Source organism: Rhinolophus sinicus, chromosome 17, assembly GCF_057876585.1.
Source record: "Rhinolophus sinicus isolate RSI-liver-muscle chromosome 17, RSI-T2T, whole genome shotgun sequence".
NCBI classification, from domain to species: domain Eukaryota; kingdom Metazoa; phylum Chordata; class Mammalia; order Chiroptera; family Rhinolophidae; genus Rhinolophus; species Rhinolophus sinicus.
In genome coordinates, this window is record NC_142517.1 from 121,701,500 (window position 1) to 121,728,275 (window position 26,776).

At 49.1% G+C, this 26,776-nt stretch overlaps 1 long non-coding RNA gene across 1 annotated transcript in view; it reads left to right on the top strand.

Annotated features, from left to right (window-relative positions):
• The window catches only part of LOC141567233 (uncharacterized), a 51,258-nt gene extending 26,154 nt beyond the window's left edge, over positions 1–25,104 (top strand). The window contains exons 2-3 of the long non-coding RNA XR_016019598.1: positions 21,285–22,526; positions 23,635–25,104. This is a non-coding gene — a long non-coding RNA (uncharacterized LOC141567233). The remainder of the gene's footprint in view (positions 1–21,284; positions 22,527–23,634) is intronic.
• The last annotated feature ends 1,672 nt before the right edge of the window (positions 25,105–26,776 follow it).

The window sequence follows — 26,776 nt, forward strand, 5'->3', positions numbered from 1 at the left end:
ATGCAGTGCCCACGGGGGGCTGGCCCTGCTCTGGGCCTCCCCACAACACTGCGGCCGGTTCTGAGATCACTTTGTTGATGTGTTAGCGATGAAATCCAGAGTCTCAGGATGCGAGCACGGAGCCAGGGCTGACCCCACTAGGGAAGCAGTGATGCCTCTCCCTGCATGATCAGGGGATGGGGTACACTAGCAACATGACAAGGCAGGACCTCAGCTCCAGCTGAATCACCCTATCTGCTCAGCATTCATGGATGGGGGTAAGCTGTTCCTGTGCAGTCTCCTCCCACCCCCATAATTTCAGGTTTCCTTTCCTATGAGGTCAGGGCCCCTTCCTCTCATGGAAGCCTCCATAGCACCTGGCCCATCCCCAGGTGGTCAGAAGCTCAGTTCTGGACACACCGATACAGCGATGGGTACGAGACCTGTGGATAGATGTCATGGTAACAAGTGGATGCAAGCATCTGGAGTTCAAGGGAGAAGCCGGGCTGGAGATACACCAGTGGTAACTAGTCATGAGCTGGTGTAGAGAAGAGCAGTGGGCCCGGGATGAAGCCCTAGGTTCCTACACAGAGGAGACTGTGGTCATCACATTACTGTCAGGACAGGCACTGCCACATGGAACCCCAAGGAACAGGGCCTCAGGGAGGTGAGGGGATGCCCAAGGCCACGCAGGTAGCACTTGTCTGCTTGGCTCCAAAGCCCGGCACTTCCCTGATGGTCACTCTACTCACTGCTTCTCTGTCAGACCTAATATCTCATCTTTGCTTGAATGTGGTGGTTTAAGACAGCTAAGCTGTTTTGTCTTTGTTTCTGCCTCTGACCTTGCTCCTTTGGTTCATGGAGCTGATCAGCTAGAGGTTTGAGAAGCTGGGAGGAACTGGGAACAATTGAGAGGCCAGAAACGGAAGATGCCCAGCTGGGGGCAGTGGGCAGGCCCCCTCGGTGTGCCATGGCCTTACCTGGAGAAGGGAGTCTGTGACAGTCATGCCCACTCACACAGCCGACGGAGAGGCTCTGCGACAGAGAAAGGGGGCACGTGCCCCGGAGCTACAGGAACAGCAATGGCTACTGCCTGGGGGAGCCCTCTCCCTCCAGGTAGCATCGCCTCATTCTACCCTCACAGCCCAACAAGGTGGGCAGGTGGCTCTCTTGCTATCTGCAGAGGGATTAAGAACACAGACTGCCAGGAAGGGTAGGGCCAGGCCTGTCTGATGTCTCAACCTTACAACCATGTATGTTAGAGGCTCTCCATATATGGTCAGTGTCTGCGCTTACATTTTGTTCTACATGTTTTCACTGAGGCCTCACAATGACCATATGAGTTGTATATTATTGGCTCCATTTCACAGACAAGGGAACAGAGGCCCAGGAAGGTCAATTAAGGTCACCTAGCCAGGAGGCTCCAGGTCTTGCCTTCCGACGCCAGGCTCTCCCAGACTGCTGCCTCTTGGCACAGCCGTCAGCCACCTGGAGAGGGGCACAGGAACTGAGCACGGCCAAGCGGGTCTCCTCAAGATGGCGCCCACCCTCTTTCCTTGCTTTACCATATTTGATGGACTCTGAGAAGACATGTTTTACATTTTGGCATCTTTGAATTCTGGGTGTATCTTACAATCTTTGCCAGGCCAGACAGCTGTTGTGACTTTTTTGTCTTTCCCTGGCTCCTACATCAAAACTTTCAGGATGGGTATCCATTCCTTGGGAGAAAATCCTGCAGCCAGGAGTGGAGGACAATTAAAAAGAGGTGATGAATTGCTATGCTTTTTTTGATGGTGCAGAGAAGGCCGTGTAGAAAACCAAACTTCACAGCTGTGAGTCAGAGATTCTAAAGAGTTGGACTCCAGACCGAGCAGTTCTGGGGCTACTTGATTCAGGGGGGCTCTCCATTTTGATCTCACGGAGGGATGTGCGTGCCCACAGCTCTGCCAGGCCTCCTGTGTGATGACAGTGCTAGGAGACACATCCTAGAAGCCATGTAGCCGGTGTGCCAACACACCCTCTCAGGTGCTCATGTTCCATCCCAAGGGAGGCAGGGAAAGATGCTCTCTCACCTACCTGGGTGCCCACAGATGGCAAAGTGGAGAAATTGGAGGTTGGTCTGATGGTCCGGAGAGCTGATGATGGGCACTACGTGACTCTGAGCCCAAGAAGAGCCCCGATCCTGTGCCGTCTGCTGAGCTGGTAACCACAGCCCTTCATGGTGTGGCTCACCACTCGCCTTTACGGCCCTGCCCAGAGCCCAGCACACTACAGTCATTCAATCAGTGTTTGCTGAATGAAGGAAAATTGCACATGACTTCAGAGTCTCTACAATATAGGTTTGAATTATGTGTCTGCCATTTCTTCTCCGAGCCTCAGTTTTCTCATCTGTAAAATGGGGATAAAATGTCTTCCTGATTGGATTATTGGGAAGATAAAGGAGATGATGCATATAAAGTACTAAGCTTAATAACCAATGAGCAACTGATGGAAGTGATCAGGAATATTTCTGAGATTCTTTATCATGATTTTTTTTTTGTGCAATGGCCTCAGACATAGCCCTAATCCCAGCTCTTGGTCATGACAAGAATGAGGGAAAAGCATACATGGCTCAATGGAAATCCTTCCTCAGCACAGGGACAACTGCCGCAGCTGTACCTTACAGGTGGGCATAAGGACCCCCACTAGATCTGAGCTTGATGGAACCTACACTGAGCTTGTCCTCACCCCAGGGAGAGTCCGAGCAGCCAGTGTCTGAGACCTGTCTGTGGCCCTCTATAGGGGCTCCTTCAGGGCGGGGTCTTGACTTATTTACCCCTTGTCAGACGGTGCGCAGCAGGTGCTCAACACGTTTTTTAATGGATAAATGAGTCCTTATCTTTGAGAGCAGGCCTTCCGAGAATAAGTGTGTTCTCTCTCTCCCCTTGTACATGTGTGTACATGCTCAGGTACACAGGAACACACACATGCCCATTTAGACACACAGGCTCACTCACCAGGCTGGAGTCTTTTTGCAGGTCTGGGGCTTCTAATGTCATCTGTCTTCCCACAGCCAGCCACAAACTCCTGCTTCAATGTGGGGAACTGTGGGTTACCTGCCTTTGCATTTTCCCCAGCGACCAGCACAGAAAATGCTCAGGAATCACTAAGTGGGTGGATGGATGAAAGAATGAAACTGACCTGGGGTAACTGATATGAGTGAATGCCACACAAGATGATGATGGTGACAATAAACCATGTGTACTACTTAGAATATAGGCTGGGTATTGCTGTAAAATACAGGTTTGCTGTAAAGATGCCAAAGTAACAAGATCTAAGTCTACTGCTCCTCATGTGAGGAGCTGGTTATAAGCGTGATGGGCTTCTGTGGCAGCTGCACAGTGCCGAGAACCCAGGCTCTGCTAGTCATAAGAGAGAGGTCTAATGTGGCTGCTCCACCTCCTGCCATCACACCCACATTCCTACCAGCAGGAAGTGGGAAGGGGAAGTGGAAGAAACTCCTTTTTCCTTTAAAGGCGTGGCCCAGAAGTTGCTCCCTTGGCATCCACTGACATCTGACTGGCCAGAACTCAGTTGCAGGGCCACACCTTGATGCAAGGGAAGCTGGGGAAACTGGTGACCTTTGCGCCCATCTTAAACTTGGAAGGCCATTTACTAAAGCAAGAAAAGAAGAATGGATATTGGGGCAACTCGCTTGCTCGGCTCCGCCTCTTTTTGAAAAGATGGAATGGCTTGTTCATTGGTCACGTGTGGTGAGTTAGAGGGGTCATGACAGCTTTGAGTGTGAATCTGGGGGAAATGGTGGGAGAGGCAGAGAGAAAGAGGTGTTGCCTTGAATGGATGGATGCTACTAAGGGACTCAGGGGTGTACGGGGTCTCTCAGGTGTCGGGTGGAGAGGCCAAGAGCCCTCTGAGAGGCACACAGAGGAGGACAAAGTGGCAGGACAGCTAGCCTGCAGTCTGCCCAGCTGGTCTGTGTTCTAGCCCAGACACAGGACAGAGGCTATGGACTGGGGGGGGGGGGGGGGCAGGTGCACAGCCCCACAGACAGCAGCTGCGTTTCAGGTACCCTGACCACGGGAGTGGCAGTGTTGTCAGCATATCTGAATGAGCTACCAGCATTTACGAAATGATGAGTTTTCCCGTTTCCTTTAAAATATCAGAGGCTCAGTCAGGCGAGGCTGGTCTGACTCTCTCTGAGGTGACAGTTGTGGGTCCTGTGCAGTGGCTGTGGGCTCTGGCTCACCAGCCCCCACCACCCTCTCTTAGGCTTCCCTCACTTACACCCCTGCCTGCTCATGGAGAAACAGGAGGGGGTGACCTTCTCCTCACCACTGAGAGTCCCCACTATGTCATCCGGAGCCTAGCAAGGCGTCCCCATCCCTGGATCACAAACGTCTGTCTCGCAGAGGCTGTGGCTCTTTCCCATACACTCTGCCAGGCCTTGTGCCAGAAAGAGGATCCGATAATCTGTGAGCAAAGTCTCAGCCTCTGAGTGGCTGGGCGTCCATCTCACACTCAGCTTTGCCCTAAAACCTGGGTCCCCAATGTGACCTCGCTTCTTACTCCACACCTCAATTTCCCCTGACTCTAACAGAGCACTGAGCTCAGAAAAGACAAGATGACCAGTAGTCACCGTTTACCTTCAAGGTCTCTTGCCACTGGATGGAACTGGCATTTTTGTTTACATTCAGGGGTGGGTGTTGGGTGTGATTTGGTTCATGCTGCAGTGACGGTGGGACACTGAGGTCTGCTCTGGACCCCAGGCCTGTGGGGACAGTGTCTCTGCAGTGGAGGAGAAGACTGGGTCATGAAGGGGTCTCCTCCTGGGGTGGAATTGCTGCTCCCAGAGGCAGAGAACCCCCCAAAGAAAAACAGTTTGATTTCATCTAGGAACTGGTTACTTATTAGCTCCATTGTTTTCAACATCTCCCTTGGCCAGAACTCAAAAGTGGCTTTATTTTGCAAGCGGTTTTGTGTGTGGAGACACATCCGGGGTTGATAATACTGCAGCCCAGGATATTTTGGTTCTTCCTTATTTAAAGGGAAGATCTACTGCCACCCGGCCCCACCTCACCCTCCAGATCGGAAACTATGTGACCCTTATGATGGGGTTTCAGTTGGAAACCTCGGGCCAAATTTCTGAGCTAAAAGGAACACAGGGCCGCGTCGGGGCCAAACACACGCTCTGGACAGCTGGGTATGATGTTTTGTCCTGTCCTTTAAAAACAAAGCTTAAGCTGAGCAAAGAATTGCTTTCAAATCAGATATTTGTTGGCACATGAATTTTAGAAAACATGTTTTTTGTTTTAAAATTAGATTTCCCTGGAAAGAACAATGGCAGAATCAAAAGAGACAAGTGTTTGGTGGGGCAGAAAAGAACAAATTCTTTTGCCCAAAATGTCTTCAGTTTTGCTGAGATCCAAGCTACTTGCGGGGCTGGCTCCCTGACGGGAGCCAGAGGACAGGGCTCACAGCTTGTTGAGAGCCATGCAGTTGCCACCTGAGTCCCTTGGAGACCCTAATGCAAAGCGTTCTGGGAGAAGTATTCCAGACAGAGTCAACTCCTGCTCCTGCCTGGCTGCGCACTCCCTGAGGGTGCCCCAGGGCCTGAAATCCCTGGGCTGATACAGAGGTGAGGGGTTCTGAGAATGTGCCCCTCCCCCATCCCCAACCCCTCCCCCAGGATTCTCGCTGCCCTAGTGCTACCCTGCTAAGGACCAGCACCTCCATGCAACCCACAGCTCTGGCCACAGCTGGGGAGACTAGACATGGAGCCTTGACCTAGGGCAGCTGTCAGTAGCCTGGCTCGAAAGCATGGCCCAGAGCCCAGTGTCTGTCCAGCCAAACAGATGCTCCCTCTTGGGGCTTTTGGGTGCAAAACACACAGAGAGGGATCCAGAGAGACTCACTGAAAGCAAGCAGTTCACAGAGGCCGTGGAGAAGAGACCATGGAATATGCATGAAGGGGCAGCCCCCATCCTGAAGGGCAGGGAGCGGAGGGTGCAGAGGGTGAGGGAGCAGGAAGAACAAGAAGCTGAGACGCAGTAGTGGGGTCCAGGGACATACGGAACTGTGGGCTGGGCCCTCCAGCTGCTGTCTGGTGGCCAGAGATGCCACTACATAGAAAAGAGCTCCTGCAGCTGCCCCCTTGAACCCTCTGTCCTGAGCTATCCACTCAGGTATAACGCTCTTTGGGCTTGAGGGGAAATTTTCAGGACCTGGGTTCTAAGCAAGGGGCAAGATGGGAGCAGCAGACATGTACATAAAGGACAGCTCATTCCTTCCAGAGTTGTGGTCTCTTCCCCACCTCTTCCAGGAAGCCTCCCCGACACCCTCTCCACTCATAATCCTCAGCCTTTTCCCTCTTTGGGGTGTCCACAGAACTTGTCCCTAAGGGTTCCCAGTCTTCTGTTGTGGCTAACGCTCCATCTTTGTGTTCCATTTCCTATCCTGGCCACAAGCTCTCCAAAGGCAGGGACTGCTCTGGCATCTGTGAGTCCCCGCAGCTCCGGGCAGGATGCCTGGAGCATGGTACGGTGGTTGGAGGATTCACTTCACAACCATGCATGGGTCTTATCCGTGGACGACCCCACTTATGTCCCCACATAGGGAACACCAGCCCCAATGGCCTCTCAGGACAGAGACGAGGGTTGTCTGCAGCCTTTGCCCTCGGCAGAGCCAGAGAGGAGGCATTTAACCCAGCCTTAGAACTGGAGGCAGGTGGCTGAGCCCAGCTGGTGGGTGAGCTGGTATTTCCGAGAGAGCCCGAAGCACAGGGCAGGGCTCCTGGCTGGACGAACTTGGAAAGGTGCGGAAACTTTCCCACTTCTCGTAGCTCAGTGGTTATCTGCCCCTTGGCCATTAGCGAGGACATTCTGTAAAAGAAAAGGCCCTTGGGGGAGGGGGAGCTGGAGACACCAGTTTGGGAGTGGACAAGCTGCAAGACCCCAGCCCTGCCCAGACCCGCCTCGCTGCATGCCTTGCTTTGCTCCACATTCTGGTTTATCTGTCCACCATGGATGCCGTTGCCCCCACAGCATGGCCTGAGATCCACCCCCGAGTTTTCACAGGCAGACCCCATTCCTGGGCAGGATTCACGCAGACTAAAAGAAAAGCTGCCCCCTTTTCCTCACCCTTAGCACGGGCATACACACACGGCCCCGAGAGAGTCAATTGGGCTGAGAAGAGTATTTCTCAGAAGCCTTCCCTCTGAGTAGGAAGAGCGTGGACAAAGGTGGGGAGCCGTCCCTATGCATCAAGTAAGAAGGGGCAGTAGAGGCCTGCCCTGATGCCACAAAGAAGGTCACCATAACCAAGCAGTGAGTGAGATGACAGCTTGGAAAAGCAGGCTTTGTTATTCTTAATAGTCACAAGAATGGTCCATGGTATATGCTCAAAAACTTGTCGTTTTTAATTCTCACAACAAGCACATTTGGTGAGTATTCCTAGTCCCCTTTTACAGATGAGTGAAGTAAGGTCTAGAGAAGTAACACATCTTGCCCGAGCTTAGATGCGGCTCACATTCCTTCGTCTAGAACTCAGGTACATGGCCACATCCAGCAGTAAGGGGGCTGGGTAATGGAACCTGGCCGGCAGCCCCGTGTTGACAATAGCTCCCGTCCAGTGAATGAAGAGGAGGGCAGATGCGCAGAGCGGCGGTGTGGGTGCGAGGCCTGGTCCTGTGGCCTTGCCATGTCTGGGATGAGCCAGTCCTCCCCCAAATACCATGCTGTGGGGAGAGTAAGCAGGACTCTGGCCGCCTGGCCCATGGCCGTGCATTCCTGGGCCAGCCTCATGCCTCTCCCTGGCCAGGGCAGCTTCCATGTACCGCCCCACACCCTTGGGGAGCACAGAAACTGCGTTCTCATCTTCCTTAAATGGCCACTGGCCCAGTTTCATTCGGCTCAAAGATCCATTCCACAGTGAGCAACTGCTTTGTCCCAAGCCTGTGCCAGCCCTGTGGGGTGGTCACAGGGGTGCTATGGGAAAGAGCAGAGGATCAGTCCACGAGTATTTACTGTGTCCAACTCTGGCTCTGCACTGGGCTGGCACGGGGAGTCTGGGTGCAGAGAGGAGACGTGGGGAGAGATGAGCCTAACAGACAGAGTCGTAGGGAGGACGCCATGACCGCAGTGGTCAAGAGGGGAGGTCACAGCGTTAGGTCCCCCACAGGTGCTGGGTGACTGTGGAGGGACAGAGAGCCCATGCTCCTGTGTGAAGGGAGCAGCCGTTATTCAGCAACAGCTGCTTGGCCCCTGGTGGGAATTGGCACCTAGAGTGGCCCAGCCTTCCGATTTCTCTAGAGAAGCCAGAAATGCAGGGTGTGTGTCTGTATATGGAGGTGTGAGTGAGTGTGTGTGTGTGTGTCTGTGTGTGAGAGAGAGAGAGAGATGTTAATTTTTCAAAGACTGACTGGAGGCTGTGCACGCTTTGCTGCCGGCAAGACTGAGTCCTGGGGCCACTCCTGAGCCTCTGCAACCTGGACTGAACGATGTGATTCAGAAAGCAATGACTGGGCTGGGTAGAGGAGAACAGAACCCAGGTTTGTGACCGAGGGGAATACTGACTGCATTGAATGGGTCAGCCTCTCATTCTAGGTACCTGTCATTGTTACTTCATTCAATTCTTGAAGAAGCCTCTGGAAGAGCTATTGTGACGTTTCCCTTCTCATGGTTGAAAAGCTGTGGCTCAGAGAGGTTAGGTCACTTGTGCAAGGTCACACAGCTCAAAAGCAGCTCTGAATGATTGTGCTGAGCTTTAGGAGAGATGGAGACCAAAGCCTCTTCAGGAAGGAAAGCATAGCTCAGGGCAGGGCAATGATCTACCTCAAGTTACCCAAGAGCAAGGACAGGTGGGACAAGGCCGGGATTCCTTACTCATTTCCTTTCGCCAGTTGCTCTTTCCTTCTCAGCCCGACGGCTCCCTACACAATGCTGACTCCACGTGGAGCTGCGGCTTCCTGGCAGGGCCTGCTGGGGAGCGGTAGTCCAGGGGATACCTTTGCACAGTGAGACTTTCACAAAGCATGTAATCACCTGCTAGTGTATCTCCTTGTTAAGCCTGAACTTTGGTCCGTCTGGTTTGCAAGGCCCGGGCCCACGAGCACTGCATGTCTGCCTGGCAGGATGCAGAGGACCTAAGTGACAGGAATCTGCCTGAGCTCATGGCTTCTCTGGGCAATCAAGGACACATGCAGCCTACATTTAGGCCGGTGAACATCTGTCCTGCATGGTCGCCTCAAGGCAGGGAGCTGGCCTCAGGCGCCTCGGGTAACCCTTCCCTCTAGGGATAGTGATGACTAGGGGCACTCAGAGGCACTGCCCTGCACCCCCCTAAAAGGGATGGACCCTGAAGTCCCTGGTGGGGTAGCAGGGCTGCCATGTGCCTTTCCTCTCCTGTAAAGCAGGGGTCAGTGCCCTAGTCTTCTGTCAGCTTTTACTGGGCTGCCTGTCGCTTTGTCGTCCCTAACCTCCTTGTCCGGCCCCTTTTCCTTTCCCTTTCCCCTCCCTCCATTCAAACCTGCTCTGGATCAGCTGCAAGGGTCACATAAACTTATACTCTCTGAGGTACAAACCACTGTACTTGGCTTACAGAATACCACTCCCAGGCTTATTTGCATTTCAAAAGCACCATGGTCATTTTACCCAAAAGGATGATGATATCTCGGCATCAGCAATCAGGAGATTTGGAGACACCGTGGGACGTGTCTAAGTTCTACTCAAATTTTTTTTATAGTGTCTGTCCTGAGAGCCCCCCGTCAAAATACTGTTTATATCTTCTTCGTACATCACCAGTTTTCGAAGCCTTTGAATACACTTAAGACAATAACAACAAACCAACCTTAAAAAGAAGTTTGGATACAATCTAGTCTTGCTTTCATTTTTGAAGGCCTCGGTATGTCCTAGCTATCATTAATAGGGCTTCTCCTTGGCAGAACCCTGGGTAAAAGGGACACCCCATGTTGGTGAGGAGCAGCTAGCTATAGGAAGAGCCCCCATGAGTCTGCAGGCTCTGGCAGGAGCAGGAGGACCAAGCAGTCCCGTCTTTGAGCCAATGAGCCCTGTCACTGTCTGTGGGTACAAAGACCAGCCTGCAGAGGACGTGGACCGTGTTGTGCAAGCAAATAATGTTGATTACGTCCCAGGTCAGCCCATGAAAGCTCTTTAAATCCAAAATGTGCTTGAGCTTAAAGCCATTGGTTCTACAATACAATATTTTGCTCATTCATTCATTCATTCAATCGAATGTTTACTAAGTACCCAGCATATACAGTGGCAGACTAATTACGTTTGGGGTACATTGACTGTGGTATAGACCCAGAATGACAGTGGCTCAAATAAGACAGAGGATTAGCTCTCTGTCATGGTTAATTTTATGTTTTATGTGTCAACTTGACTGGGCTAAGGGATGCCCAGATAACTGGTAAAACATTATTTATGGGTGTTTCTGGAAGAGGTTAGCATTTGAGTCAGTAGACTGAGTAAAGAAGATAGATCCCTCTCACCAGTGCAAAGGGGCATCGTTCCATCCACTGAGGCTCGGGATAGAACAGAAGGGCAGAGAAGGACGAATTTGCTCCCTGCTTGAGCTGGGACTCCCACCTCCTCCTGCCCTCGGACATCAGTGTCCCGGTTCTTGGGACTTCAGATTCAGATGAGGACTTCCATCGTGGGCTCCCTGGGCTCTCACACCTTTGAGCTTTGGCTGAAACCACACCACCAGCTTCTTTGGGCCTCTGGCTTGCAGACAGCAGATTGTGGGACTTCCTGGCTTCCATAGTCACGAGAGCCAATTCCTACTATAAATGCCCTCTTACATGTATCTCTACCTATCCTATTGGTTCTGTTTCTCTGGAGGACCCTGACTAGTACATTCTCTCTCGTCAAAGTCCCAGCATGTATGTTGCTCAGGCCCCTCCGCCTCATTGCTTGGCATTTCTGGATCAAAGCTCCTGTTTTCATGGTCCAAAGTGGCACCTGTGTCACACCTGAATTGCACCATGAGGAGGCGGTGAAGGAGGAAGGGCACAGCCCACAGTTGTACACCTCATGCCCACTCACATCCCATTGGCCAGGACTTGGGCTCATGGCCACACCCAGCTAAGAGGGAGGCTGGGAAATGTTGTTTTTATTTTGGGTGAAAGTAGGCCGAACTACAAATCAGGAGGTCTGTCCCTGTGAAAGAACATGAGAATAAACATTAGGGGACAACTTGTCGGCTCTGACAAAATTGGCAAATAAAATAAAACCGATGTGCCTCTGCCCTGAGGCACTCATAATCCAGGTAGGGAGATGGCTATTAAATGGCAAATGACCCCACGTTAATGCTTCCATTGTGATGAGGGACATTACTCGGAAATGCACAGGGTGCTCTAAGGAGGGGTGGCACAGGCTTCTCAGGGTGGACTTGGGAGCAGAGACCTGAAGGACGGTAGGTTGGGGTAAGGGGTGAAGTGGGAGCAGTGAGGGGGTTCCCACCAGACAGGTTGAATGGCAAATGCTAGGATACTGGGGCAATAAGGAAGGTGGCACTTAGGAGGACTGGCAAGCAGGCTGGATTCTAGTAAGCGATGGGAGAGGGTGGGTGATGAGGGGAGAGGGTTGACTGAACAGGCAGTGCCTTTTAGCCAAGGTGGGCATTTGCAGATGTCCTACTCAAGGCAATGGGAAACCACTGGAGGGGGTGTCGGAGGGGGTGACATAGCTGCACTGCAGGTTCCGACCATTCCACTGTGTTGCCTGGTTTCTCTGGAAACGGGGAACTCAGAGGTCAACAAAGTTTACAAGTCCTACTGGCAGTAGCAACAGAGGCTGCACAAAGAGGCTTGCTGGGCTCTACTACATGCCTGTCATCTTGTGCCAAGTTAGCATCACAGAATGTTGAATTTGAGAGGATGGAGAGAATATCCAGTGCAACCACTTCATGGTACAGACAAGGAGGCTGAGCCCAGAGAGGGAAAGAGGCTCAGCCAGGACACCCAGCAGGGTGGTGGCAGAACTGGAGCCAGAACTGACTCCTTCTGACTCCCCTGGGTGGTTGAGCAGGGTCCCTGGGTTAAATGGGTATCACCTGGCTCCTGGGAGCTACCTATCCGAATCAGCATCAGAAACTTCAATCTGTGAATTATTTCTAATTCCAGCCCTAAGACATAAAATCAAACCACATACTGAGCTGCCCACAGTTGCCTGACAGCTGGCCTGTTTGATCCTGGCTGTCTGCTCCAAATTGGTATTAGTGGCACCAAGAGCAGATTAACATGGTTACTGGGCACCCAGCAACTTGATGCCAACAGCTGGGCTTGCAAAAACTGTCAGTCTCCCCCAGCTGCTAAGCTGCCCAGGCACCCATATTTCCCCAACCTTGGGGTGGAGAGCAGTCCTGGGTCCAGCAAGGGTTGGGTCCTCCCTCAGCCATGAAGTGATGCCTCTGGTCCAGCCTAAGATACAGGAGAGGATGCAAGGAAGCATGGCCAGGAAGGCAACACTCAAGATTTCAGGGTTAGCACAGAGCTGAAACATCAGTGGGGCCCATGGGCATTCATCACCTGAGCCAAAGCCCACATTGCATAGCCAGGAACCAGCCAGCGAGGTGGGAGCTATGCCTAATGTCCCACAGCAAAGGACTAGAGCTTGGACTCCCTCCCTGTCAATCTTATGTTTTTCCTGTTCCATCAAACTGAGCATGTACCTTCCCACCACCTTTACTAACCTGAGTCTCTCTTTTATGGATTTGTTCACCTCGTCAACGACCATCTCCTAAGCACCTCCTGAAAGCCAGTCACTGTGCTAGGTACTGGGATGCAGGAAGCCATCGTTGTGGAAAGGATTAGAGGCACGAACAGAACCATTCACTGAGGTTAATACAATGTACATTAGTGAATAAGGGAAAGAGGGAGAGTGGTGGCAGGGAAGACATCTCAGAAGGGATGAGCCATGATGTGGGTTGCATTAGATAGGGTTGGAAAACACCACAGTAACAATGGAGTACATAAGGCATTTTTCTCTCCTGTAAAATTCCAGGGCTAGTATGGTGATTTGATCTGCAAAGACCTCAGGGACTCAGGCTCCTTGCATCCTACTGTATTGCTATCTCTAGAGAAAACTGGTCTTCAAGGGCCAAGATGGTGATTAAAGCTCCAGTCACCGCATTTGTATTCCAGGCAGCAAGTTGGAAGGAGGCAAACATGTTTTCACAAAAACGCTTGTACAAGAATGTTCAGTGTCAAGAACTATGAAGGGTCTGAGGTTTTACCCAACGTGAGTGCTAACGAGTGAGCCTACCACAGTTTTATGGAGGCTGGCAGAAGATGCGAGAACCACGGGTCAGAGACAAAGAACTTTATTACTCACAGCACAACAAGCAGCATGAGCATCAACATATTTATTTGTGTCAGTTCCTCTAGTCCCTAAGTCCCAGGGGGCAATGTGGAACGGCCAAGATGATTGCTGCACCTGCAGTGCTTTACATTAAAAAAGAGGAACCCTGAACTTAGGGAACGTGGATCATTTATAATGGGAAGCATCACACCCGCCCTTTGCTCCCCTGGGAGACACTTCTTTTCCCAAGATAATTCACAATAGAAATATCCTTGGAAAGATAGTCCAGAACAAAGGGAAGTCCGTGCCTCACTTACAAGATGTGCAGAAATGCAAGAGACCCACAGGGAATTGTCTCCCAAAACATGGCAGCTTTATTCACGAGAGCCCAAAACCTGAAAGAGCCCACCACACCATGATGGGTCCACCACACCGTGGACTACGACTCACAAATAAAAAAGAATCTACTGATAGTTGCAACAACGATGATGCTTGAAAACACTGTACTGACCAACACATTCCAGACACAAGAGTACATAGCGTATGATCCATTTAAATGAAATTCTAGAACAGGAAAAGCTAATAGATGATGGGGAAAAATCAGAACAGTGGTTGTTTAGCAGAGGGGAGAAGGTCAAGGATTGACAGCAACGGGGCATAAGGAAACTTTTCTGGAGGGATGATCTTTATCTGGCTACATTTGTCAAATGTACACTTAAAGTTTATTCATTTCATTACATGTAAATTTTACATCAAAATATCATAAACAAATATGCACTGAAGTATTTGGAGGGAAGTATACTGGTGTCTGTAATTTACTTCTGAAATGAATCAAAAATAGGATTTTTAATGGATGGGTATAAGGATGGATGGATGGATGGATGGATGGACGGATGGATGGATGGACGGATGGATGGATGGATGGATGGATGGATGGATGAATGGATGGATAGATAGATGATTAATAAAACAAGTATCACCTAGAATCCATGAGATGGATATGTAGGTATTTACTGTATAATTCTTCCAACTTTTCAATATATTTGAAAATTTTTATGATCAAATGGAATAAAAGAGGGGGCAGATGTCATGTACCAGCTGTCTTTAAGAAGGTTCCCAGAAGCTGCCACATGACACTTCTAACATCCTATTGGCCTCAACCTAGTCACATGGCCATACTCAGCTGCAAGGGAGGTTGGGCAATGTAGTCTTTGTTCTAGGGGAACTTGGCGCCTGGTAAAACTTCTAATACTGAGAAAGAAGGAGAGAACAGATCAACCAGCAGCCGCTGCCATGTGCAGGGCTGCTCTTGGCCCATACAGTGCCTTTGTGTGAATTAAGAAAAGGCACTCCTTCCTCTAGGCACATGGCCCAGTGGGTACATCTTGGAGTAGAGAATGGGCTGGCTTCAGCCCTCACTAACCCTTAGGCCAGATGTCCTTGAGCAGATGTGAATATGCACAGCATAAACTTTAAGCATATAGCATAAAGTTTGGCAACTTTAAGAAAAAAAAGGGCTGGCCATTTAATGAAATCAATTTAAATTTAATTTCTTTCAGAAATCTCTTGAGAACAAAAATGGATTTTTTTCTGTGTAGGTTTGGTTTCCAATGAGAAAGCTATATTAGAATAGCAGGAAGACTATTTCCTGGTTTCCATAATCCATGCCTTTACCTTTGGAAACCTTAAACGCGTGACAAGAGTCCATAGACATCTGGAGAAACAATTTCTTTTTAAAATGTCACCCTTTTTTTTCTCCTGAGGGCTTGGAGTTTGTCTAATGGTGAACTGCTTCTCGTTGTGATGACGCAGTTTAGATGTTGCCGTGGAATGAAGACCTTGTCCCAAAGTCTGTCAACCTCAGACACAGAGTTGTCGTCCACTAGGGCATGGCCCTTGACAGAGTAAAGAACCTGCTGCTCCATGGGTTCCCACTCGTTCATCAGAGTGTCAAATCCCACGCCTTGTTTGAGCTGGGAACTTGTTTGCCGGCAGATGATGAGATTTTGAAATTGGAAACACTTGAGGAGCACTGCATAAACCAGACAGGATAGACCATCAGCGGTAAAGTTACTGATGGTCTCTCCATGTCAGGCATATAGTATCCGTGTTTGGACCGCCGTAGCATTGAAGATGCGTGGGATTGTTGTGGAAGGCATGGGGTAACCCTGTGCTGGGCTTTGTTTGATGCCAGAGAAGCCCCACTGCCCTGGCCCTTGGGAAGAAGCAGAGCAGGACGCTCTGGAACATGCAGTGTGTGTGTATATGGGGGGGGTGGGGTGGAATCCAGCAGCATTGGTAGCTTGACAATCCTCCTTCCTTCTCCTTTGAGACCTGCTGCCCTAGAGGGAGGGGCAAGCACACAGTACTCTCCCAGAGTCCCCCTTCTTAGCGAGGGTCCTTCCATTCACCAAGTTGCTCAGGTTAGAAACTTGAGCGTCACCCTTCACTCCGATCTTTCTGGGTCAATCCACAATCTGATGCTTTCAAAACGGGGTCGGAGAGTGGGTCACTCCCACTTATTGCTGAGAGATTGCCACAGTCCCTGTGGCGACAGAGCCCCAGAAAGTAGTTTACAGGCTCTCGGCCTCACGTGGAAGGGTGCTGGCTCGGGTGGTGAATGGCCGTCGGCTGTGGCTGATTGGCCGTCGGCTGTGGCCGGTTAGCCGATTGGCCGCTGGTATAACTGCTGCGGCTACGAAGGATTGCCAAGGATTGCCGAGGAGCCGAGCAGAGCCGAGCAGAGCCGAGCAGAGCCGAAGAGAGTGGAAGAAGACAGCCGAGAGAGAGAGGAACAGAGGAGAGAGTGGAGGAGAGTCGTCGGTTGGTTGGCGGAAAGGCGGACGGCAGGTTGGCGTCCGGTGGGCCCAGCCTCCAGTGAGACCATAGTGATATGACTCCCCTACTTATGGCTCCGTGGGTGTTCCTTTTCGGCCTCACCATATCCTGCGTTCTTGTGTGGGGAGTGGGAACAGAGACCCTGCAGGCCGCCCCGCCTGAAAGATGGCGCGGCGAGAAGGCCTCCGTGCACGACAAATGGCGCAGCGAGCAGGGTCTCCCGCACGACAGTCCCCTACTGGTCTCCCAAGTCCTCCCCTTGTCGCTGTACAACTTGGTCTCCACACTCAGAGTTATTGTTAATAAAACTCTGTATCAGGTCATATCCTCCTCTGCTTAAAAATCCCCTGAGGCTTAATACCTCAGCAGAGCCCAATTTAAACTTTGAATCATGGTCTGCCAGGCCTTCTCAATCCTGGCTGCCATTAGAATCACCAGGGCTCTTTACAATTCCTGATACCCAGGCTGTCCCGCAGACTAAGTGACCCCAGTGTGCAGCCAGGCCTGGAGCCAGCACCCCAGGGCCCGCCCCGACCACTCTCTGCCTTGTGTGCTTCACTCCCCATTTGCTGCCACACACGGGCCTCACCCACCTTCTGGTGTTGCTTCCTCAAGGCCACTGCCTGTGTCTGGAACCCTCCCTCACTGCCTTCAGGTCTCTGCTCAAAGGCTACCTCCTCAGGAAGACCAGCGGGTCACTTCCGACCCTTTCATCTGCTCTTTTCTCCCGAAGGTGCTCTCACTATGTGGCTCCCACCAGGGCTGCGCATTTCTTGTTTTGTTCCAGAACCCCCAGAGTCCAGAAGTGTGCAATTTACACAGTGGGCACTCATTTAAGTTTCTTGAATGCAGGAAGAATGAGAAGGAATGGAACTCTCCCTAAGCTAACAGAACTGCCTGAGGAGGCAATTTTCCCCTGCAGAGAGGGCCTGCCTAATTAAATAACAAAGGCCTAGGACTATGCCTCAGTGGTTAAGCGCTTGGTCAACGCCAGGCGTGGTTACCCCGGTGAATGTCTTCACCTCTCTGCCTCCATTTCTTCAGCTGTACAATGGGAATAATTGGATGTGCTTCTTAGTGTGATTTCGAGGATGAAATGCAGTAATTGAAATGAGACTTTTAGCCTTATTCAAGGCTCAATAGCATAATCATGGATCATGAGCATGTAAGATCCAATCTGAAGCACTTAAAGAGTCGTATTCTCTGTTTACCTGATTTATGTAATAATGAACTCTTTATTATTACTAACTAGGTATGGCGGCCCAAAGAAGGGCCGTACGTGGCCACAAGGTGCACAGCCACCGGCTCCAGGGCCAGAGCCTACCCCGGCCTACTGCGCGGCTCTATGCAGCCCTGTTGTCAGGTCGGGACCGGCGCCGGCAACCCAGCCCAGGGCAGCGGAGGGCGCGGCCTGGCCGCGGGGCGGCTTTGTGCGCTGCCTGATTTCCATTTCCCCAGATAAACACGCGGCGGGGGCCGCGACCTCACTGCATAGCAAATGCCTCGGCTCCCGCCCCGCGTGGGGCCCCCGAATGAGATGATTTACTCCTGTTTTGCATATTAATTGATCTAAACGCCACCCGTTCTGGGAACAATTAAGAGGCCCTCTGGCTCCCGGGGCTGCGCAGCGGCTGCGGCAGCGAAGCAGCGGGCGCCCCCTCCGGGCCGAGGGCCGGGTGGGGGTTGCAGGAGAGGCAGGGGGTCGGGGGGACGCGGGCCCCACCAACGCCGGACCCGGCACAAAGCGGCTTGGTCTGGGTGCCCGGTATTCTGTGCAGACAAAGCTCCTGCGCTGGCCCTGCTTCCCCATCTGCACAAATGCATCCCAAAGCCGCCGAGGGAGAGGGCGAGCACGAGGCCCAGGCCGTGGGACCAGACGCAGCACCCGATCCTATAAAGACGGCAGCCTTTATATTCCCCGATACCCAGCCCCCGCGAAGTGGGTTGTCATTTGACACTCACTTCACAGATGAGGTTGACCGATCAGGGTGGGATCTGCCTCCTACCCGAGCCACTGGTCACATGTCCTTTCGTTTGGCCGTGCTGCAGCCAGGGCGGGAGGGAGCTCCGTAGCCACGCCATTAGTTTTTCAGACTTCTTCACAGCCCCTGGCCTGAGCCATGGAGCTAAGAAGGGCAGTGGCCCAGCTGACATTATGCCCTTCAGCACCACCACCATCAGACTCTCCAGGCCCTCAGTGGAAGGGGACTCCAAGGAAGCGGGCTTCAGCAGAACTCGCATTCTCCCAACCCATTTCTGATGCTTTCCTTGCAGGGTCTCCACCTCAGGACCCGGGACTGCCATCACCCCTCTGCTGGGCTTGGAAACCAAGTAATATCCCTTGACTCTCTTCCCTGATACCCAGCTCTCACCCTAAGCCCACCTGCACATTCACAAAACACATAGTCACTTCCCTCTAGTCCCACTGCCTCTGCCATCTCCCACCAGGACAAGTGCCCAAACTCCCTTTGCTGCCACTCTCTCTGACTTTGTGTTCTCCTTCCCATGTGTATGTTAGAGACAGCCTTTCAAGAGGTAAATCAGAGCCAGTCACTGTATCACCACAACTCCCACCACCAGCCCCTTCAGACTTTCACTTTGTACTCAGAAATCTACCGGCCTTTCTATGGTCTCCAGGGCTCCATGGGAACCGGCCTTTTTTGCTGTCTCTCAACCTCTACAAGTATATTCCAAAGCTCTTTTAGGAAAGAATATTTAAGGGGAAACCTGAAGGATGAGGGGGAACCATGCAGCTAAAGAGTGAGGGGAACAGTGTCTCAGGCAGAGGGAACAGTAAGTACAAGAGCCCTGAGGCACAAAAGCCCCTGGCCTCTTTTGGGATGGCCCACAGCCCCTGTGTCTTGACGTGCAAGGTGAGCATAGTGAGAAGAGAGGATTAGAGAGATGACCAGTGGCCAGCTCTCTCACACAAAGAATTTGGGTTTTAAGAGGAGTGTGGTTTATATTTTTGTGAGCATTGACCCACCTGAGTGGGAATCTTGGGGTCCTTCCTTAGTTTCTCCTCCAAAAGCTCCTCTGCCCACCCCTGTTTCTCTCTCTCTTTCCCTCCCTTCCTTCCCCCCCCCCCACACGAACGCATGCCCACAGCCCTCCCATCTGTCTCCAATCCCTGTGGATTCAAGCCCCGAATTCCCTCTGACCAAGCCCATCCCTTTGGCTGTCTCTGCCATGACTTCTTGCCTAAGTAACCACAGCGACCTAACCTCTCCTCCCCCCAGCTACAGCCTCATCCCCTCACCCCCATGCCAGGGTTCTGGGCTCCCTTGCCACCACTTTTCTTCACTTGCTCTGGTCACTGAGTCCTGTTAGCTCCTCAGGACCTGGAGCTCACGTTGCCCCATCCCCAGTTGATTGTTCCATGCAGGAATGAGGGCCCAGACATTTAGACATTCCAGAGGAAGTCTGAAATCCAGATTTTTACGCGAAATCTTCCAGTTTTAAAATATTAGATCAATGCCTGATCACTGCACTGTACACCTGAAGCTGAATAATACTGTATGTCAACTATAATTAAACATATATATATATATATACACACACACAGTCATGGGATATGGACTACAGCATAGGGAACAGAGTCAATGGAATTGTAATAGATTTATATGACGTCAGAGAGGCAATAGATTGGGGGACGGGGGTTATCACTTTGTGAGGGGTGAAATGTCTAACTATTACATTGTTTTGTACACTGAAACTAATAAAAAGAAAAGAATATTGTGGGAATGGTATGTAAATAATAAATATTCAGGCTTAAATTGGAAATTACTAATCTTAATTAAATAAATTCATTCTATTTTGTTCTTCTTAAATTGTTATGATATATGAAAACTTGATATTGATCAATGTTAAAACATTGATGTTGCAATAAAATATATCTGTAAAAAATATATATATTAGATCAAAACCAAAAATGGTTAACACTGGTACGTAGAACCAAACAAATTACGTGCAGCAAATCTAGTCCAGGCCTTCCTATTGGCAGCCACTTAACATGGCATCTACAGATCCTGACAGTCAATCCATTATTTAGTCAACAACACACAGGTTGACTCTACTCACAGGTTGCCAAGTCAGTAAGCTAGAGTAGAGACTTAGTGGGTGATTGTTCGCATAGCCCTGTGTTTTTCTGGTACTTTAAGGATTTCATGATTTCATTTAAGCCCTGGATGCATGTGGAATTAATTTTGGTGTAACATGTGAAGTGAAGATCTAAATTAATTTCTTTTACAGATGGGTAGCCAATTGTCCCTATACCAAATATGGATAAATCCCGTTTTTAAAATGCCATCTTGATCATACAGTAACTTCCTATATACATTGGATGACTATAGTTTCTAAATTATCTATTCATGTACCATAGTTTTAATTATTTGGCTGTATAATAGATTTAAAATACATGTAAGTATTTGATGGGGTCATGTTTTGCTGCTCTTTACATTTCTTTTTCATACTTTTCCTGGATAATCATGCTTGTGTATCTTTCCATATCAACTTTAGCATTAACTTGTCTGGCGTAGTTCCATGAGAAATCCTGTTGGTATTTTCAGTGTGATTGTGTTGATGTGTAGATTAATTTAGGGAGAACTGATATCCTTAGAATGTTGAACTTTTTAATCCAAGAATGTGGTATAAGTTCACATTTGTATCTTTCAATAGCATTCAGAAAGTTTCCTTCATAGATTTTGCACATTTTTTAAGTTTGTTTCTAGGTTGTTTTTGCAAATGGAGTCTTTCATTTATTGTGATTTAGTACTGGTTATTTTCTGTATATTTCAAGGCTATGATAGTAGAACACTAGTTTTGTATTCAGTTACCTTACTCAATCATTCTGTCATTTTCAATAAGTTTTTCAATTGATTCTTCTGGATTTCTCAGGTAAATGGTCAAATAATCTACAAACAGTAATAGGTCACCTCCTCCTTTACAATTTGATACCCCCTTCATTGCATTGTCTGGGACTCCAGAGGGGTGGTGGTGTGATGGCAGTATTTGTAGGATCTCCCCCCTGGTTCTGGGTTAAAATATATAAATGCCAATTTATGGCATTATCAACCTAATCTAACTTATTAAAAGCTTTTTCTTTTATTCAGAATAAGTATTGAATTTTATTCAATAATATTTTTTTAGAACACAGAGATAAAGGAAGATCCTAGAAGCTGTCAGAGACTGAAAGGGTCACATAATGAGCATCAAGAACCAGAATGGCATTGGACTTCTTAACATCAACCCAGAACATGTGGTTGTAGAGAACTGCCTTCAGAATTCTGGGGGAAGATGATTTCCAACCAAGATTTATGCATCCAGCCAAACTGTCAATCAATTATCCCAAAACTGAACTCCCATATGCAGTTTCCAAGGAAGCTACTGGCATGCATATTACAACAAATGAAAGGAGTAAACCAAGGAAGAACATGGCTTAGGATCTAAGAAACAAGGATCCAACATATGAGAGTGGTGAAGGGAATTCTTAGGATACTGATGAAGAGAAATTTCAGGACTTCTATACAGACAGCTAGGAGATCAACTGGTCCAGGTGGGAGCAGGACAGAGGGCTTCAAGAGGAAAATAGAACTGATAAGTTCCCAGATATATTTGAAATATATTGCTAGAACTTTAGACATGTTTGTAGGAAGAATTAATGATGTTATGTCAACAACTAATTAAATGAAAACTGGGATAATTAACTCCAGGGTAGGGGGGAGGTGTAGAAGACAGCAACTATAACCATAATATAGTATTTTGTTTATCTGTGAATAATGTATAAGTAGGTATGATAATGTAAAAACTGAGTATTGATTTATCAACTGTGATAGAACTATATTGAAAGGAAAAGTGTGGGTTTGTGCGTGGTGTCTGGTGGAGCATCAGAATCTTCTACAGGAGGAAGCCAATAAATAATATCTAAAAAGTAATGGTAAAGAATGATATTTAGAAATATAAAAGTAAATGTCAGAAGGGATAGCTGAAAGAATTGAAAGGAGTTGCCTCTGAGGAGGGGGCTAGGCGGTGAGAGGAGAGGCAGGACTGCTGCTTTTCATCATCGGTTTCCTGGTAACAGTTGACTTTAAAATTTTTCTGCATAAATATTTTAGTAAAAATAGAAATTTAGTTGTAAAATGTTCATGTGTGTATTACCTAAAGACAGCTTTTGTACCACTTCTACTCTTAGCAAAGTTTGGACAGACCAACATGCTAATTCCAGTTCTGCAAATCACTCGCTGTGTGACTCTGGGCAAGTTGCTCAGTCTCTCTGAGCCTTCACTTTGTCATCTATAAAATTGAAATAATACAAGTACCCACATCATAGAATTACTGAGAGGATAAAATGAGATCATACCTGGGCCTGCACATAGAAGCATCCAATAAAAGGTATGTACTATTGTGGTTATTGTTGTTTCAATTTCACTTCCTTCAATTCCTAAGTGATTAACCATGGGCAACTCAATTAATTTCTCTGAGCCTCATCTTTAAAACTGGAATAAAATACTTCACACCTCTGAGGAGATAAATGAGATAATGAGTGTAGATTACCTAGCACCTATCCTCGAAATCTCAGAATTCTTTTTAAAATGGGAAAATCCTTTTAGGGTCTTGTAAGAATGAAATGAAATGCCACAGTTAAAATCTCTAGCACAGTTCCAAGGACACATTTATTTACTTAAAAAAGGTAGCTATGCTTAACATTAGCCACTTTTTTAAGTCATAGAAGTAAGTACCCCTTAAACTTATACAGTGCTGTATGTCAGTTATATCTCAATAAAACTGAAAGAAAAAAAGTCATAAAAGTAACACGTGCTAACTATAGAAAATTTAGAAAAGTTTAAAAACAAAATCACCAGTAACTGCAATGTTTCCTGATGATTTATTATTATTTTTTTTTGCATCTATATCATATATTTATTGTATCAGCCAATAAAGGATAGGTCATGCTGCAGGGAAAACCATACCAAAATCTCAGTGGTTTAACAGCAAACAGGGTTATTTTTGCTTGTACCCAGATCATATGACTCCAGGTAACAATCAGGGGTGCTGTTCCCCATAGGTTGGTTCCTTTGATTTTCTGGGCCTTTCATACCAACAATGCTCCTATGGCTGCTGAAGCAGGGCAAGAGTAGGCTGAGCAGGGAATGCCAGAAATTAAACACCACCACCTGGAAGTGACCTGTTACTTTCCTCACAATTCATTGGCCACAGCAAGTCACATGGACATACCTTATCTCAAGGGGTGAGGAAGTGAAGGCCTCCCAAGTGCCTGGAAGTGGTGGGGAGCTGGATATGGGTGAACTGTGGTAATGTCTACCCTACATTACAGTATTGAAATCTCATTGTGTATAGGTTCTGCCTGCTGCCTTTGTCTCTTACCATTACATCATGAAATATTCTTTGAAAATTGTAGTAAACATGCAGATTCAATAAAAGACTTTAAGTGGCATGGTGACACAATTTCCCTCTTCCCTTTTCTCTTCTTCTAATTTAGGGAACTGTGTGCATGGAGATCCAGGCCCCAGAGCTTTGCATGCCATGGCTCTGAAATGCCTCCCCCATCTCTCCTGGCTGATGCAGGACAGGCAGGCCCTAGCATTCCTTCTTGGGAGAGCGTGTACAGTTCCACGGTGTCGTTCCCTGCAGAAGTAACACATTTGGAGGTGAGGCCAAGAGAACCTGCCGAACAACTGCCAGATTAACAACTCCACACGTGGGGTGTGGCTGCATGAGGCTGTGCTGTGGCCTCCTTACACAGACAGTCAGCCGGTGGTGTGAACGTGCAGTGTTAAAAGTGACACCAGAATGGTGGAGGCGTCACCGTCAGCTGTTGCAAGAGATGACACCCGGGCCTGCAGGGTTGGGTGAAAGCTCAGGAGCGGCAGCCCCTCCTCACTTGGGTCCCAGGATCCCAGGGACCGGAGGGAAGGGGTCCAGGAGGAGGTGAGCTTGGTCAGCCCACTGAACGGGAGGATTTTGTCCCCGACATGCAAAGTACGGGAAACGGAAGCTGTGGGAATGGTGAGAAACAAGTGGAGGTCAGGAGAGTGGGAGCAGCAAGAAAAGGGGCCACGAGAGCCATGAAGCTGCTAGTTCCGTTTCCTCCAACAGACTTTTGCTCGATGCCCATTCTGATTATGCAGACAGCACAGTTGTGATTTTCACAAAAGAGTTTAAAGACAACCTCTAAGGTTTATAAGCCAGTTGTGAAAATGTTACTGACACACTTGAAACGTTTAAAGGGGAATGCAAAGTGCACTCTTGCCTGGCTTGGGCGGCATGAGCAGATGGCCAGGGTGTTAGACGACTTCGGAAGAGGCAGGGCTTGTTGAAGGTCTCCTTCCTTCTCAGCTGCTACCATCCATGGAAGCCTCAGGGAAGAGGAGAGGAAAGACAAAACAGGAGAAAAGAAGGCAAGCAGAGAGAAGGGGAGATTATTTAATCCTCCAGCAGTATTTGAGCGGGCAAAGCAGTGATGTCAAACCATTTTTCAGATGGAGAAACTGAGACCCAGATGGTCTAACCAGCGTCTCCTGGAAGCAGAGCTGCAAGTGGAGCTAAGATAGTCCAGCTGGATGCATTCTGCAAAAAGATTTGTATGCATGTTCTCTCACAGGTTGTGGGTGTAGGTGTAAGATCTGACCTGTGTGCAGCATTAGCCAGGGGCTGGACAAAGGTTTACTGCAAAGTAAAACTCAAGAACATACACTCCATGGGCGGCCAGATGGCTCAGTTTGTTAGAGTGCGAGCTCTGAACAACAGGGTTGCCGGTTCGATTCCCACATGGGCCAGTGAGCTGCACCCTCCACAACTAGATTGAATACAACGAGCTGCTGCTGAGCTGCCGGTGGGGCAGCTTGTGCCCCCTGCAACTAAGATTGAATATGGTGACTGGACTTGGAGCTGAGCTGCGCCCTCCACAACTAGATCGAAGGACAACGACTTGACTTGGAGCTGATGGGCCCTGGAGAAACACACTGTTCCCCAATATTCCCCAATAAAAAATTAAAAACAACAACAACATACACTGCATTTGAGAGTGAAACTAAATAACTCGCCTCTAGCTTTACGGTTTACAAAACACTCTCCTATTTATTATCTCATTTTCTCCTCACAACAACCCTGTGACAAACATATTATTATAACCATTTTGCAATTTAGGAAACTGAGGCTCGGAGGGAGAATGCACTGTTTCACAGAGCTCGTCAGGGATAGATGGAGCCCAGGTCAGCTGATCCCACTTGTAGACACTTGACTCTTCTATCTCACAAGTCACTCAGGATAACCCAGACGGTAGCTGATTTGCTTGCCCTGTCCTGTTCCCTCTTCCAACGTGACATGCGTTCCACAAACCCAGCCTGGAGCTGATTGGACCAGGCATGGGTTTAGAGGAAACGCCCATTGGCTGGCCAGGGACCAGTCAGCTACTGCTGAAATTCTGGCCTAAGCCTGCACAGGGACGCCCAGGGACCTGGGGAACTGAGGCAGATACTGGGGGGATGTTAGTGTGCAGTCTGAATATGGCTGTTTCTGAAGTCCTCAAAACTGCCCTCATTTCTCCCTCACCCCCCATTCTCCACACCCTCACACTCCTTGGAATCTGTGAGCCCTGGAGCCTTTCTCTACCCAAGGGTAGTAGGGTTTCCTGCTCCATGGAAGTCAGGTAGCCCAAAACACTGAGGAAAGCTGCTCTGCAGAATCCAGGGAGCCTGGGTTCAGCTGCCAGGTCCCAGCAAAGCATCTTTTTCCCACTGAGATGACACCTTTCTGTGGGGGAGCACAGAGCTGCTTACTGCATGCCCTCTTTGGAGCTGCCAGGGTGAGACCACTGGGCCCACCTCCGTCTATGCTGAGACCTACAGATGACATTTGTACCACACCTGTGCTGCCAGCCCAGCATCTGCACTCACAGCCACCTTGCCCTTGTATCCTCGTTGTACTCATGGTCTCAGACTTGAACTGCAGTGGTACCTTGGTTTTCGAACATCTCCATTGACGAACATTTCGGTTTATGAATGCCATAAACTCAGAAGTAAATGCTTCGGTTTTCGAGCATGCCTTGGAAGTCGAACATGTCACGTGCTTCCATTGAGTATAAGATCCTAAGGCCTAGCTGTCGGCTGTTTTTGAACGTTTCAGAACTCAAATGGTCTTCCAGAATGGATTATGTTTGAAAACCGAGGTACCACTGTACTTGTTTTAGCAAGTCTTCCAAGGTTCCTTTCAGTTTATGCATTAGAGAAATGTTTGTTGAGTGCCCGTTGTGTGTCAGGCACCATTCCATGAACATACGTTTTAGGTTCACTCCCAGCTGTGGCTCTGGAATCTATTTTCCTGTTAACCTGGCTGCTTGGCCATGGAGGTGGGCTTCTCTTAGGCCAGAGTTTTCACTTCCTTCACGTCCTTCCTTCCTGCACTTCAGACTGTTTCTCTGGCTTTGCAGCTCTGGGTCAAATGCCATCACCTCTATCTAATTCCTGGAAAGCTGGGTTCTGGCCCATTTCTCTGTTGGGCACTGGACTTCTACTATGTTGGGTCATATAACAATGGCCATTCAGAAGAACTAGTCATGAGCCGGACTTGAGATGCTGATGGGAAAGAGGGTCTTGGGAGCCAGAGACATTTTCACAGCCTAC